This window comes from Camelina sativa, chromosome 16, assembly GCF_030686135.1.
Source record: "Camelina sativa cultivar CO46 ecotype springtype chromosome 16, ASM3068613v1".
Lineage (NCBI taxonomy): Eukaryota > Viridiplantae > Streptophyta > Magnoliopsida > Brassicales > Brassicaceae > Camelina > Camelina sativa.
In genome coordinates, this window is record NC_141895.1 from 5,267,686 (window position 1) to 5,285,372 (window position 17,687).

Genomic DNA, 17,687 nt, shown 5'->3' on the forward strand with positions numbered 1-17,687 from the left:
AGCTAGTAAGATGAGAAACGTTCAAACCAATTAAGACACAACGTAAGAGTTTCTGGCTCTTGACAATAGTCGTCTACACGGTTTTTAGAAGGTTTAGGCGTTTACAACATAAAACATTATATATATAATTATATCAAAATATATGTTATAAAAATAAAAAAATTATAAATTATAAACAAAAGTAAGAAAAATACATTTATTTAAGTTATATTAACAACAAATAAATATTTATAATTACGTATATAGATATAAAACATAATAATTTAAATATATTTAATTTCAAAATCAAAAATAAATATTAAAATAAAATTTATGTAATTTTAAGCGGTTTAGGCGGTCATATTGGCGTCTACGGCCGCCTAGACCGCTTTCTTGAATAATAAGTTATTATTAGACCAGTATAGTCTATTACTCTAATAAGTTTAATAACTTAGTTATTCAAATTTCAAAAGAGTCAACAACTAAATCACAACTTCAAAGCTTTGGTTAAATCACAAACTTAAGAGCTTTAGAGTAGTCTTGGATTTACATAATGAAGCAAAACTCCATAAAGGAGTAAGAGACTTTGAAGCAACTGTAATCTTATATGTAATAGTTTTACTACTTGTCCAACAAATTTTAAATAAAACTTTACTAACATTATCATAAATTAATCAAAAATTCAAAGACTATATCATGAGAAAATTATTCTTTTATGTAAATGTGATTATCTACAATCCGGATTTGTCTTCCATAATTCCTCTATCTTGTTTATTTGCTGTGCGCTAATTTGGCGTGCCCGCAGCTGTTCCTGCTCTGATGGACCCTGTAAAAACAAGAGTTAATAATAGCTCTCACATGAGCATGTCTTCAAAAGAAGAAAAATGCAAGGACAGAAACTAACCTTAACAAGCCAGGGGAGGAAACACCTATCGTCAATCAAGGGACACCACTGACTTAGGTCCCAGTTCATATCCTTGAGGGCATTAACATTTAAACAAGGATCTCTACAGAGAAGGACGACGACACTGTCTGTCTTTGCTGAGATGAAACCGAGGAGAAAGACATTTCGACACCCACAGTTGTAGCATTCAAGAATTGTTTCCCCTAGTGGACTTTCTCTATGGAGACAAACTTCCTTGTGTTTAGCTCGAACCTTAAAATTAACCAACAGAAGGAAATATTGTTTAAAAGGGTAAATTACAGAAGTAATCCTATCTCATAACAATGGTGCAGTAAACAAACCAAACTAGATACATAATACTACCAGCCTTAACCACAACACGTCCATAAAATGAATTCTACAAAGGAAGGACGAGAAAGAGAAAAAAAAAACAGATTAAGGAGACGTCCACTAACCAGATGATTCACAATATGCGAGCCCGAAGTGTTCTATAATTGACAGTATAATTTATTTAATTATAGTATTATAGTAATTAATTTTATAATTTTCTTAATTCTTTTTCTTATAGAATTAGTAATTTAAAATTATAATTATTATTATTTTTTATATACATATATGAACTATCTTTTTATATTTATTAAATTGTTTAAAATTTTAATTTCTTATAATTTACAAATATGTTAAAACAAAGTTTTTGTATAACACATGACAAATCATTAATTTTAAAAATACGAAGTTACTAACTTTGAAAGCCAAGGTTTATATAACAACATAATATTAAATAAGTTATCAATCATTCACCGATTGAAAAACTTAAAGAAATTACATTAATTTCTTATTTTTCTTATATTATATTAATCACTAATTTTAACACATTATTTTTTTAATAATTAATCACTTTTCTGTCAAAACGTTTTTTACTATATGATTATGATAAATAATAATTGCAATTTAATTTCAAATATTTTTCTTATTAATTGCATTTAAATTCTAAATAGTTTCCTTATTGTAACATCCGCGTACCGAAATCCCGGTTTAGGGGTTGCATCGGTCGATGCATATAGTGCATCGGTCGATGCAGGTTCAGTTTTCTGCGGATTGACTTAAGTTAAACGCTGTGTTTTGGGTTAGAAAAACCCTTAAGTCGTGTTTTGTCTCATTAGGCGAGTTCGGCCGCTTTTGAGAGAAACGAAAAAGAGAAACGGTGCTCTTGAGTGTTCTTGAGGTTTTTGGGAGATTTGAGGCTGTTCCTGTAGAGATCTGTAGCTGGGATCGTTGTAGGAGCTTCCTAGGAGCGTTGTTTTGCTTGTTTGAGGTTCAGATTCGTATTGGCAAAGGTAAGTGCAGGACCATGGCTTATCTAAGCTAGAGAACTCTTTAATCTGCTTGTTGTGTGTTGTTAGAATGATAATTGGGACGTTAGGAAGTTTTCTTGTGGCTTGGGATCGAGTCTTGTGGTTGCAGGAACGAAGATCCGGCGAGAAGCTTCGGGGGAAAACGATGCTCGGCATTGCATCGGTCGATGCACTTTGTGCGTCGGTCGATGCAAATGCGAGGACGACGCGTAAACTTTAGGGTTTCGTGCTATGTCGAGCATGCGTCGATCGATGCAACGAGAGCATCGGTTGATGCAAGTTAGCCTTGCATCGGTCGATGCAACCTCCATCTGGTGTCGGTCGATGCATGTTGGTATCGGTCGATGCTGAGTCCTGGTTTGTTATTGTTGATTGTTGATTGTTTATTGATGGTTAGAGATGTCTCTATTGCTTGTGTGTATAGCCCAATAGATGGGAGGATTGCCTTCCTGAGTGTTTATAAAATACTCATGCATTGCAATTTGTTTTTGTGATGCAGGTAAAGGCAAAGTGTGATCGTGGAATCAAGACAATGAAGAGGAGGATGTTCTAGGGATTCGATTGGATGTTGTCTGGCTTTGCTAGGTTGCTAGAATTGGGTCTTTAGAACTTGCTAGGTTGCTGGTTCCGTGTTTCATGTTGTTTGATATTGGAGTTTTGTTATACTTGAGTATTGATTATTATTTTATTGGATTATTGGTTGGATTGGTATCTGTTATTCCGCTCTTGGTTGTGCTTGTGGTTAGGTGGCTAGTGGATATGGTACCACTAGTTGTAGTTTATTATTATTTTATTATTATATATTATTTAAAATAAAACGGGTCAGGTCGTTTCACTTATTAATTGTACATATATTCCTATTGAAATTAATAATTTAATAGATAACTTTGCTATTAGAATTAGTGATGTAATAGATCACTTTTGTTTTTATATACTTTTCAAGAATATTAATTGTAATCTTTTTATTTTTAGGATTTTTTTTTTAATTTTGTTATAATTATTATATATTTTTTTTCACAAATATCAAAATATTATCAATATACTTGACATTTGTCACGATTATATGAATTACTAATTTTGAAAACTAAGGTTTAAAATCTTTAAACCTTTAAAGCAAATTAAAGTAGATCGCTCATTATGTAAACTGAAATCATCAGATGGAACATGGAAGTCTTTGCTCTCGATCGCACTACATCTGTCACGACTCTTGTTTGCTTGAATTGAAAGAACAAAGAGAGAGATTTCATATATCACAGCAGAGGGAGACGATCAAGGACAGGCCAAAAGAAGTTTCGAGAGACTTGGAATCAACGAGCTATATATCTCGAAAAATACTTAGTTCACTCCTATGGGTGAACCTTTGTATTCACAGCCTCCCCTCTCAACCAATCAAAATGTTCTATCTAATATTTTATTTAAATAATAAATTAAAATTAAATTAAAAAGTAAAACAATTAATGAAAGAAATTATGTATACTTTTATTTAAAGAAAGTTAAATATTGGCTGGGTTTAGATTTTACAATTAAACGAGTTTATATATCAGTTTGAGTTTATAAATTAAAATAGGATTTAGATGTTATAATTAAAACAAAATTATATGTCGGTTTGGGTTTATAAATACGGTGGTTAGGATTTAGATTTCATAATTAGAACACAATTATATGTCAGTTTGTTTACCAATGAGTTGGTTAGGGTTTAGATTTTACAATTAGAACAAAATTATATGTCGGTTTGGGTTTATAAACAAGAAGACCTCCAATTGAATCTTCTTGTTTAGAATTTTAATTTCTTATAACTTACAAATATGTTAAAACAAAGTTTTTGTATAACACATGACAATCATTAATTTTAAAAACACAAAGTTACTAACTTTGAAAGCCAAGGTTTATATAATAACATAATATTAAATAGGTTATCAAATCATTCACTGATTGAAAAACTTAAAGAAATTACATTAATTTCTTATTTTTCTTATATTATGTTAATCACTAATTTTAACACATAAATTTTTTTAATACTTAATCACTTTTATGTCAAAACTTTTTTTTACTATATGATTATGATAAATAATAATTGCAATTTAATTTCAAATATTTTCCTTATTAATTGCATTTAAATTCCAAATATTTTCCTTATTAATTGCACATATTTTCCTATTGAAATTAATAATTTAATAGATAATTTTCCTATTAGAATTAGTGATGTAATAGATCACTTTTGTTTTTATATACTTTTCAAAAATATTAATTGTAATCTTTTTATTTTTAGGATTTTTTTATTTTGTTATAATTATTAAATATTTTTTTCACAAATATCAAAATACTATCGATATACTTGACACGTGTCACGATTATATGAATTACTAATTTTGAAAACTAAGGTTTAAAACTATATTCAAATCTTAAACCAATTACCCCCACTTATATAATAATATGTTAGCAATACATATATTTCAAGAAGAAAAAATAAGTAATTGGATAAATGTATGTTATGTTCTAATATGAATATATTCTTCGATACAATATGGCAATATGCAAGACTTAATTATATATATAACTAGCAAACTGATACAAAACATGAAGGAGTGCTTAACAGCATAGCACACATGCACACTGATAAACTTTTTTAGAGACATAAACAGTGACTTAAGAGTAATTTTCTTCCGATGCAAGTAAAGAAACCAACCAAACCTCTGAAGCAAATTAAAGTAGATCGCTCATTATGTAAACTGAAATCATCATACGGAACATGGAAGTCTTTGCTCTTGATCGCACTACATCTGTCACGACTCTTGTTTGCTTGATTTGAAAGAAAAAAGAGAGAGATTTCATATATCACAGCAGAGGTAGACGATCAAGGACATGCTAAAAGAAGTTTCGAGAGACTTGGAATCAATGAGCTATATATCTCGAAAAATACTTAGTTCACTCCTATGGGTGAACCTTTGTATTCACAGCGTCCCCTCTCAACCAATCAAAATGTTCTATCTAATATTTTATTTAAATAATAAATTAAAAAGTAAAACAATTAAGGAAAGAAATTCTGTATACTTTTATTTAAAGAAAGTTAAATATTGGCTTGGTTTAGATTTTACAATTAAACGAGTTTATATATCAGTTTGAGTTTATAAATTAAAATAGGATTTAGATTTTATAATTAAAACAAAATTATATGTCGGTTTGGGTTTATAAATACGGTGGTTAGGATTTAGATTTCATAATTAGAACACAATTATATGTCAGTTTGTTTACCAATGAGTTGGTTAGGGTTTAGATTTTACAATTAGAACAAAATTATATGTCGGTTTGGGTTTATAAACAAGAAGACCTCCAATTGAATCTTCTTGTTTAGAATTTTAATTTCTTATAACTTACAAATATGTTAAAACAAAGTTTTTGTATAACACATGACAATCATTAATTTTAAAAACACGAAGTTACTAACTTTGAAAGCCAAGGTTTATATAATAACATAATATTAAATAAGTTATCAAATCATTCACTGATTGAAAAACTTAAAGAAATTACATCAATTTCTTATTTTTCTTATATTATGTTAATCACTAATTTTAACACATTAATTTTTTTAATACTTAATCACTTTTCTGTCAAAACTTTTTTTTACTATATGATTATGATAAATAATAATTGCAATTTAATTTCAAATATTTTCCTTATTAATTGCATTTAAATTCCAAACATTTTCCTTATTAATTGCACATATTTTCCTATTGAAATTAATAATTTAATAGATAACTTTCCTATTAGAATTAGTGATGTAATAGATCACTTTTTTTTATATACTTTTCAAAAATATTAATTGTAATCTTTTTATTTTTAGGATTTTTTTATTTTGTTATAATTATTAAATATTTTTTTCACAAATATCAAAATATTATCGATATACTTGACACGTGTCAGGATTATATGAATTACTAATTTTGAAAACTAAGGTTTAAAACTATATTCAAATCTTAAACCAATAACCCCCACTTATATAATAATATGTTAGCAATACATATATTTCAAGAAAAAAAAAAGTAATTGGATAAATGTATGTTATGTTCTAATATGAATATATTCTTCGATACAATATGGCAATATGCAGGACTTAATTATATATATAACTAGCAAACTGATACAAAACATGAAGGAGCGCTTAACAGCATAGCACACATGCACACTGATAAACTTATTTAGAGACATAAACAGTGACTTTAGAGTAATTTTCTTCCGATGCAAGTAAAGAAACCAACCAAACCTCTGAAGCAAATTAAAGTAGATCGCTCATTATGTAAACAGAAATCATCAGACGGAACATGGAAGTCTTTGCTCTCAATCGCACTACATCTGTCACGACTCTTGTTTGCTTGAATTGAAAGAACAAAGAGAGAGATTTCATATATCACGGCAGAGGTAGACGATCAAGGACATGCCAAAAGAAGTTTCAAGAGACTTGGAATCAATGAGCTATATATCTCGAAAAATACTTAGTTCAATCCTACGGGTGAACCTTTGTATTCACAACCTCCCCTCTCAACCAATCAAAATGTTCTATCTAATATTTTATTTAAATAATAAATTAAAATTAAATTAAAAAGTAAAACAATTAAGGAAAGAAATTCTCTATACTTTTATTTAAAGAAAGTTAAATATTGGCTTGGTTTAGATTTTACATTTAAACGAGTTTATATATCGGTTTGGGTTTATAAATTAAAATAGGATTTAGATTTTATAATTAAAACAAAATTATATGTCGGTTTGGGTTTATAAATACGGTGGTGAGGATTTAGATTTCATAATTAGAACAAAATTGTATGTCAGTTTGTTGAACAATGAGATGGTTAGGGTTTAGATTTTATAATTAGAACAAAATTATATGTCGGTTTGGGTTTATAAACAAGAAGACCTCCAACTGAATCTTCTTGTTTAAAATTTTAATTTCTTATAACTTACAAATATGTTAAAACAAAGTTTTTGTATAACACATGACAATCATTAATTTTAAAAACACGAAGTTACTAACTTTGAAAGCCAAGGTTTATATAATAACATAATATTAAATAAGTTATCAAATCATTCACTGATTGAAAAACTTAAAGAAATTACATTCATTTCTTATTTTTCTTATATTATGTTAATCACTAATTTTAACACATTAATTTTTTTAATACTTAATCACTTTTCTGTCAAAACTTTTTTTTACTATATGAGTATGATAAATAATAATTGCAATTTAATTTCAAATATTTTCCTTATTAATTGCATTTAAATTCCAAATATTTTCCTTATTAATTGCATATATTTTTCTATTGAAATTAATAATTTAATAGATAACTTTCTTATTAGAATTAGTGATGTTATAGATCACTTTTGTTTTTATATACTTTTCAAAAATATTAATTGTAATCTTTTTATTTTTAGGATTTTTTTATTTTGTTATAATTATTAAATATTTTTTTCACAAATATCAAAATACTATCGATATACTTGACACGTGTCACGATTATATGAATTACTAATTTTGAAAACTAAGGTTTAAAACTATATTCAAATCTTAAACCAATAACCCCCACTTATATAATAATATGTTAGCAATACATATATTTTAAGAAGAAAAAAAAAGTAATTGGATAAATGTATGTTATGTTCTAATATGAATATATTCTTTGATACAATATGGCAATATGCAGGACTTAATTATATATATAACTAGCAAACTGATACAAAACATGAAGGAGTGCTTAACAGCATAGCACACATGCACACTGATAAACTTATTTAGAGACATAAACAGTGACTTAAGAGTAATTTTCTTCCGATGCAAGTAAAGAAACCAACCAAACCTCTGAAGCAAATTAAAGTAGATCGCTCATTATGTAAACTGAAATCATCAGACCGAACATGGAAGTCTTTGCTCTTGATCGCACTACATCTGTCACGACTCTTGTTTGCTTAAATTAAAAGAAAAAAGAGAGAGATTTCATGTATCAAAGCAGAGGTAGATTATCAAGGACATGCCAAAAGAAGTTTCGAGAGACTTGGAATCAACGAGCTATATATCTCGAAAAATACTTAGTTCACTCCTATGGGTGAACCTTTGTATTCACAGCCTCCCCTCTCAACCAATCAAAATGTTCTATCTAATATTTTATTTAAATAATAAATTAAAATTAAATTAAAAAGTAAAACAATTAAGGAAAGAAATTCTCTATACTTTTATTTAAAGAAAGTTAAATATTGGCTTGGTTTAGATTTTACATTTAAACGAGTTTATATATCGGTTTGGGTTTATAAATTAAAATAGGATTTAGATTTTATAATTAAAACAAAATTATATGTCGGTTTGGGTTTATAAATACGGTGGTGAGGATTTAGATTTCATAATTAGAACAAAATTGTATGTCAGTTTGTTGAACAATGAGATGGTTAGGGTTTAGATTTTATAATTAGAACAAAATTATATGTCGGTTTGGGTTTATAAACAAGAAGACCTCCAACTGAATCTTCTTGTTTAAAATTTTAATTTCTTATAACTTACAAATATGTTAAAACAAAGTTTTTGTATAACACATGACAATCATTAATTTTAAAAACACGAAGTTACTAACTTTGAAAGCCAAGGTTTATATAATAACATAATATTAAATAAGTTATCAAATCATTCACTGATTGAAAAACTTAAAGAAATTACATTCATTTCTTATTTTTCTTATATTATGTTAATCACTAATTTTAACACATTAATTTTTTTAATACTTAATCACTTTTCTGTCAAAACTTTTTTTTACTATATGAGTATGATAAATAATAATTGCAATTTAATTTCAAATATTTTCCTTATTAATTGCATCTAAATTCCAAACATTTTCCTTATTAATTGCACATATTTTCCTATTGAAATTAATAATTTAATAGATAACTTTCCTATTAGAATTAGTGATGTAATAGATCACTTTTGTTTTTATATACTGTTCAAAAATATTAATTGTAATCTTTTTATTTTTAGGATTTTTTTAATTTTGTTATAATTATTAAATATTTTTTCACAAATATCAAAATATTATCGATATACTTGACACGTGTCACGATTATATGAATTACTAATTTTGAAAACTAAGGTTTAAAACTATATTTAAATCTTAAACCAATAACCCCCACTTATATAATAATATGTTAGCAATACATATATTTCAAGAAAAAAAAAAGTAGTTGGATAAATGTATGTTATGTTCTAATATGAATATATTCTTCGATACAATATGGCAATATGCAGGACTTAATTATATATATAACTAGCAAACTGATACAAAACATGAAGGAGTGCTTAACAGCATAGCACACATGCACACTGATAAACTTATTTAGAGACATAAACAGTTACTTAAGAGTAATTTTCTTCCGATGCAAGTAAAGAAACCAACCAAACCTCTGAAGCAAATTAAAGTAGATCGCTCATTATGTAAACTGAAATCATCAGACGGAACATGGAAGTCTTTGCTCTCAATCGCACTACATCTGTCACGACTCTTGTTTGCTTGAATTGAAAGAACAAAGAGAGAGATTTCATGTATCAAAGCAGAGGTAGACGATCAAGGACAGGCCAAAAGAAGTTTCGAGAGACTTGGAATCAACGAGCTATATATCTCGAAAAATACTTAGTTCACTCCTATGGGTGAACCTTTGTATTCACAGCCTCCCCTCTCAACCAATCAAAATGTTGTATCTAATATTTTATTTAAAAAATAAATTAAAATTAAATTAAAAAGTAAAACAATTAAGGAAAGAAATTCTGTATACTTTTATTTAAAGAAAGTTAAATATTGGCTTGGTTTAGATTTTACAATTAAACGAGTTTATATATCAGTTAAAATAGGATTTAGATTTATAATTAAAACAAAATTATATGTCGGTTTGGGTTTATAAATACGGTGGTTAGGATTTATATTTCATAATTAGAACACAATTATATGTCAGTTTGTTTACCAATGAGATGGTTAGGGTTTAGATTTTCTAATTAGAACAAAATTATATGTCGGTTTGTGTTTATAAACAAGAAGACCTCCAACTGAATCTTCTTGTTTAAAATTTTAATTTCTTATAACTTACAAATATGTTACAACAAAGTTTTTGTATAACACATGACAATCATTAATTTTAAAAACACGAAGTTACTAACTTTGAAAGCCAAGGTTTATATAATAACATAATATTAAATAAGTTATCAAATCATTCACTGATTGAAAAACTTAAAGAAATTACATTAATTTCTTATTTTTCTTATATTATGTTAATCACTAATTTTAACACTTTAATTTTTTTAATACTTAATCACTTTTCTGTCAAAACTTTTTTTTTACTATATGATTATGATAAATAATAATTGCAATTTAATTTCAAATATTTTCCTTATTAATTGCATTTAAATTCCAAATATTTTCCTTATTAATTGCACATATTTTCCTATTGAAATTAATAATTTAATAGATAACTTTGTTATTAGAATTAGTGATGTAATAGATCACTTTTGTTTTTATATACTTTTCAAAAATATTAATTGTAATCTTTTTATTTTTAGGATTTTTTTATTTTGTTATAATTATTAAATATTTTTTTCACAAATATCAAAATATTATCGATATACTTGACACGTGTCACGATTATATGAATTACTAATTTTGAAAACTAAGGTTTAAAACTATATTTAAATCTTAAACCAATAACTCCCACTTATATAATAATATGTTAGCAATACATATATTTCAAGAAAAAAAAAGTAATTGGATAAATGTATGTTATGTTCTAATATGAATATATTCTTCGATACAATATGACAATATGCAGGACTTAATTATATATATATATATATAACTAGCAAACTGATACTAAACATGAAGGAGTGTTTAACAGCATAGCACACATGCACACTGAAACGACCTGACCCGTTTTTTTAAAAAAAATATATATAATAATAAAATAATAATAATAATAATAATAATAAATAAACTACAACTAGTGGTCCCATATCCACTAGCCACCTAACCACAAACACAACCAACAACGGAAATCACAGATACCAATATCTAGTCAATAAACCAATAAATAATAACCAATATTTCAACATTAATTCCACAACATAAACTAATAATCCAAACAGCATAAACCAGAGAACCAGCAATCCTAAGCCAACATTCTAGGACTCAACTCTAGCAACCTAACAGAAGCCAGACAACCAAGCCAACCACTAGAACATCCTCCTCTTCATTGTCTTGATTCAACGATCACACTTTGCCTTTACCTGCACCACAAACACAAATTGCAATGCATGAGTATTTTATAAACACTCAGTAATGCAATCCTCCCATCTACTGGGCAATACACACAAGCAATAGAGACATCTCTAACCATCAATAAACAATCAACAATCAACAATAACAAACCAGTACTCAGCATCGACCGATACCAACATGCATCAACCGACACCAGATGGAGGTTGCATCGACTGATGCAAGATCTGCATCGACCGATGCAAGGCTAACTTGCATCGACCGATACTCTCGTTGCATCGACCGACGCATGCTCGACATAGCACGAAACCCTAAAGTTTACGCGCCGTCCTCGCATTTGCATCGACCGACGCACAAAGTGCATCGACCGATGCAATGCCGAGCATCGTTTTCCCCCAAAGCTTCTCGACGGATCTTCGTTCCTGCAACCACAAGACTCGATCCCAAGCCACAAGAATGCTTCCTAACGTCCCAATTATCATTCTAACAAGTCTAACAGCACACAACAAGCAGATTAAAGAGTTCTCTAGCTTAGATAAGCCATGGTCCTGCACTTACCTTTGCCAAGAAGAATCTGAACCTCACACAAGCAAAACAACGCTCCTAGGAAGCTCCTACAACAATCCCAGCTACAGATCTCTACAAGAACAGCCTCAACTCTCCAGAAACCACCAAGAACGCTCTTTCTCTCTTTTGTTTCTCTCAAAAGCGGCCAAAATCGGATAATGAGACAAAAGAAACGATTAAGGGTTTTACCCCTTTCCTTTGCCCTAAACGCAGCATTTAACTTAAATCAAAACGCAGAGAATTGAACCTGCATCGACCGATGCACCCCCTGCATCGACCGATGCAATCCCCAAACTGGGATTTTGGTTCACGGATATTACAATTCTCCCCCACCAATTTAGATTCGTCCTCGAATCTCGAACAACACTCAGCCAAAGACTCTCGTGCTACCGTCTCCACGGCCCGCACTTCTCCGACCGATCTACAGAAGGTCACCTCTAGGCGATAGACTCACGCTCCAGGCATTATTTGCTCTCGACTTTTGGACTCTCCTTTTTACTCACAGGCCTAAACCTTGATTTTTTATTGGCTCCTCATCAGACCGAAGTCTGCATGCCATAATATTGGCTCCTCATCGGGCCTAAGCCCGCATGCCATAATGTATATATAAGGGAGTCCAATACTCGTCTCTCGGGTTGCCATCCTACAGCGCGCCCTCGGATCGTCATCCGACATCGATATACCAGCCATACTCCCAAGCCACAAAGTCTTAGAATATGACGGTACTAGGAGGACCTAAGTCTCCCAAGAGTCGCGAGCAAACAATTCTGAACACGTCTGAGTCCTATCCCTATCCAGGTTTCTTTCCCGTGGCTCGTGTAAGACAACACGATGCCCTACCAACCACATATCCCAACACAGGAATACCTCATGACCACACAAGGATCATCTCTCTGCCCAAAAAGGGCCGCCATAAAGACCAAACAAGTGTCCTAAACAGGACCGCCACCAAGGCCAAACAAATGTCCTAAACAGGACCGCCACCAAGGCCAAACAAATGTCCTAAAAAGGACCGCCACCAAGGCCAAAAAAATGTCCTAAAAAGGACCGCCACCAAGGCCACTCGTCCCGAATGACCGCCTCAACAGGCACTCTGGCTAAACAGCCCGCTACAAAGGCCACACTCTGGCTAAACAACCCGCCACAAAGGCCACACAACGGTTAAACAGCCCGCCACTAAGGCCACACAATGGCTAAACAGCCCGCCACAAAGATCATACAATGGCTAAACAGTCTGCCACAAAGGCCACACAACGGCTAAACAGCCCGCCACAAAGGCCACACAAAAACTCACAAGACCGCCACACACGGCGCAACGACTTGATAGTCCGCCACAAGGGCCACACAAGCCCCCATCAAGGCTCTCCACCACAAAAATGGACAAATTCTAACTCACATAAAACTTTCCATTTTTAGCACTTACCACTTCTGGAAACTTTCCACTTATAGAAACTTCCAAAACAGGAAACTTTCCTCCAACACACTGCCTCGCGGAAACTTCATACCCCAAACACCACCTCATCTTGTTACTTAGTCGCACAACCAACCACCCCAAGCGACAAAGTAAACAAGAGAGATGGGCTGGAATACTCCATTCCCGCTCCAGCCACGGACTACAGATGGGACCAGGCTAGGCAAGCTCAAGTCGCGGCTTGCTTCTCATACCACTTCTTAAACCTTGCCTTCATCCTCGCCTCAGGCTCCCAAGTCTGCTCCTCAACACCATCACAGTCCCAAAGGACTCTCATCAAAGGAATCTTCTTCTTCCGAAGTTCCTTGATCCTCCTCCCGAGAACCCTCACTAGTCTCGCCTCCAAAGTCATGTTAGGCTGAAGATCCTCAGGAATCTTAGCCAACAACTGATCATCCTCGCGGAGACACTTCTGCAACATAGACACATGGAAAACCTTATGGAAAGCACGCATCACCTCAGGTAATTCCAGTCTATATGCCACGGGTCCAACTCGCTCAATCACTCTGAACGGACCCATATACCTCGGACTCAACTTAGTCTCAGTCAATGACCTGTTCGGACCCCGCAACATGGCCATCTTGAGGTACACTCTATCTCCAACTTGAAACTCAAGATCTCTCCTTCTCCTATCGGCATAACTCCTCTGTCGATCCTTAGCTTCCTTCATGTTCAGCTTGAGAACCCGGATCTTCTCCGAAGTCTCCTGAACAAAATCTGCCCCGTACATGCTCCTCTCCCCCACCTGAGTCCAGCATAACAGTGTACGACACGGCCTCCCATACAAAGCCTCATAAGGAGCCATGCCAATACTCGCCTGGTAATTGTTGTTATAAGCAAACTCTACCAAGATCAAGAGATCTACCCAATGGCCACCCCAACATCCTCAGCAAAACCTCCAACGTCTGGATCGTCCTCTCTGACTGTCCATCTGCCTGGGGATGATAGGCTGTACTCATATGCATCTTGGTGCCCATCTCTGCCTGAAATGCCCTCCAGAACACCGAAGTGAACTTGGAATCTCTATCAAACACTATACTCGCTGGCACCCCATGCAACCTGACTATCTCCTTCACATACTTCTTAGCCAAGACCACTACTCCATCAGTCTTCTTAATGGCCAGAAAATGTGTCGACTTAGTCAACCGGTCCACAATGACCCAAATCGCATCAAACGTCCTGGACACTGGCAACCCACCACGAAGTCATAGTAATCATATCCCACTTCCACTCTGGAATGGTAAGATTCTTCAGCAAACCACCAGGTACCTGATGCTCAGCCTTCACTAGCTGACACACATCGCACCTCGCAACCCAACTAGCCACGTCCTTCTTCATCCTGACCCAGTGATAGTACCTCTTGAGATCTCGGTACATCTTAGTCGCTCATGGATGAATAGAGAACATGCTAGCATGAGCCTCTCTCAGAATCTCCTGCCTCAACTCCTCATCCTTGGGCACACAGATCCGCCCATGCACCATAATAGTACCATTAGCCGAAACCTGATACTCTGAGTCAACATCCTTTGAGGCATTCACCAGCCCCAAATCCGACTCCTGAGCCAACCGCACTTTGCTCAACAAATCTGCTCTATCAACTGCAACCAAACCCAACGGTTCCCGAGAAACCGTACACAAGTTCAACGCACTGATCTCTCCTACCAGAGAATCCACATCCTGATCCTGAGCCGAAGCCACCCGCTTCCGACTCAAGGCGTCTGCAACCAAGTTAGCCTTACCAGGATGGTAGGCTATCTCCAGATCATAATCCGCCACCAGCTCCATCCACCGCCTCTGCCTCAAGTTCAGCTCGAGCTGAGTGAATATATATTTCAGGCTCTTATGATCTGTAAACACCTGTACCTTTGCACCATAAAGATAAGATCTCCAAATCTTCAGGGCAAAAACTACAGCACCCATCTCCAAGTCATGAGTAGGATAGTTGTCCTCATGCTTCCGCAACTGCCGCGAAGCATAGGCAATCACCTTCCCATTCTGCATCAACACACAACCCAAACCAAGTCTGGATGCATCTGTATACACCACATAGAGTTCTCCTTGCTCAGGCAAAGCCAACACCGGAGCAATAGTCAACATCTACTTCAGGCTTGCAAAGCCCTCCTCGCACTCCTGTGACCAGAAAAAAGGAACATCCTTCCCTCTCAACTTAGTCATAGGACGTGCTCTGCTCGCAAACCCCTGCACGAATCTCCTGTAATACCCTGCCAACCCGAGAAAACTCCTGATCTCCGTTGCATTCTATGGTCTAGGCCAATCCCTGATAGCCTGAATCTTCTCCGGATCTATAGAAACCCCATTTGCATACACAATATGACCAAGAAAACCCATCTCACACTGCCAGAAACTACACTTGCTCAGCTTAACAAACAACTTCTATTCACGCAGCTTCTCCAGAACTGCCCTCAAGTGCCCTGAATGCTACTCAGGACTCTTAGAATAGACCAGGATGTCGTCGATGAAAATGATGACAGACACGTCCAGAAACTCCTGAAAAATGCTGTTCATCAATCTCATAAACGTAGCTAGTGCATTAGTCAACCCAAAAGGCATCACCACAAACTCATAATGCCCATACCTCATCCTGAAAGCAGTCTTCCTCACATCTGCCTCATCTATCGGGATCTGATGATAACCCGACGCCAGATCTATCTTGGAGAACCAAGTAGCACCTCTCAACTGATCCAACAACTCATCGATCCTCGGAAGAGGGTATTTGTTCTTCACAGTGACCCGGTTCCAACCCCTGTAATCGATACACAAGCGGAAACTCCCATCCTTTTTCTTAACGAATAACACAGGCGCTCCCCACGGTGATACACTAGGACGGATGAATCCCTTTCTCAACAAATTCTCTAACTGCTTCTTCAGCTCTGTCATCTCTGCTGGAGCCATCCTGTACGGAGCCTTGGATAACGGCGTCATCCCTGGTTCCAGTTCAGTCGTAAAAGGATCAGACCGAGAAGGTGGTAATCCCTGCAATGACTAGAACACATCCTCAAACTCCTCCACAACCGGAATACCGCTAACCGTAGACTTCCCCACTGACTCTAGCATAGATATCGTAACCAAATAAGCCTCACGGCCCTTCTCGATCATCTTCCCAGCCTGAATGGCCGAGATCACGAGACTCCCCGAAGTCGGTCTAATCCCCTGATAAACCAACTTCCCTACTGAACGCTCAAACTCCACTCTACCCTGATGACAATCCAGATGAACCATATGAAGATGAACAAATTCAACAACCAGTACATCCCCAAAATCACATCATACAACTCCACAGGGCTGATAAGCAAATCCGCTGGCCAAGACTCTCCCGCGATCTGAACATCGATACCCCTCGCTCTACCAATGACCCTTAGAAACTTGCCTCCAGCAACTCTGACAACTCTTGTACGCTCTCCGGGATCTCCCACATACCCGCACTCTCTGCACACTCCGGGGTAATGAAGCTATGAGAAGCTCCAGAATCAAACATAACATGGGACTTAAACCCTCCCACCAACAAGGTCCCTACAAAAACCTCATGTGTTGAGAACCTAACACTTTATCACAGGAACATAAAATCTAAACTTACTAAGAATTCACAAGGACAAAGTACCAGAAATTATACCTGTGATCGCTCCGGCACTGGTCCCACCCGTCTCAACAGTAGTGTACACCCATAGCGCCTGCTCAATCCGTACCACTGGCTGCCCTCCCGGCTGCACCTGCTGCAACGCCGCCACCACTACCGGCTGCAACTTTGGACAATATGGCCTGATGTGCCCCGGCTCCCTACAATGATAGCATACACGATCTACTGCCGTCTGGCACTCCTCTTAGGACAGCTAGCAACCTTGTGATCCTTGCCTCCACACCCGAAGCAAGTCAGACCATCCGGCCTCTGTGTAGCCTCCCATCTCCTCTTGGTTCCCTGCGCAGGCTTGCCGCCCTTGCTAGAACCTTCCTGATGTTGTGCCTTGCTAGGTTGGACTGCTGGGCTAGCCGCCACTGACTGTGCCCGGATATCCTCCTCAATCCCTGCTGCAGTCTCAACCAGCTCCGCACGCGTAGCATAGCTCCGGCCTCTACAGTGAACCCTCAACTCATCATGTAGGGCCCTC

At 34.8% G+C, this 17,687-nt stretch overlaps 1 long non-coding RNA gene across 1 annotated transcript; it reads right to left on the bottom strand.

Moving 5' to 3' along the window:
• Positions 1-721: 721 nt before the first annotated feature.
• LOC104753407 (uncharacterized) lies at positions 722-1,372 on the bottom strand. The gene is made up of 3 exons (XR_015583680.1): positions 1,339-1,372; positions 884-1,135; positions 722-795 (listed from the first exon to the last, which is right to left on the bottom strand). It is a non-coding gene; the product is annotated as an uncharacterized LOC104753407 (long non-coding RNA).
• Between the last annotated feature and the right edge of the window lie 16,315 nt (positions 1,373-17,687).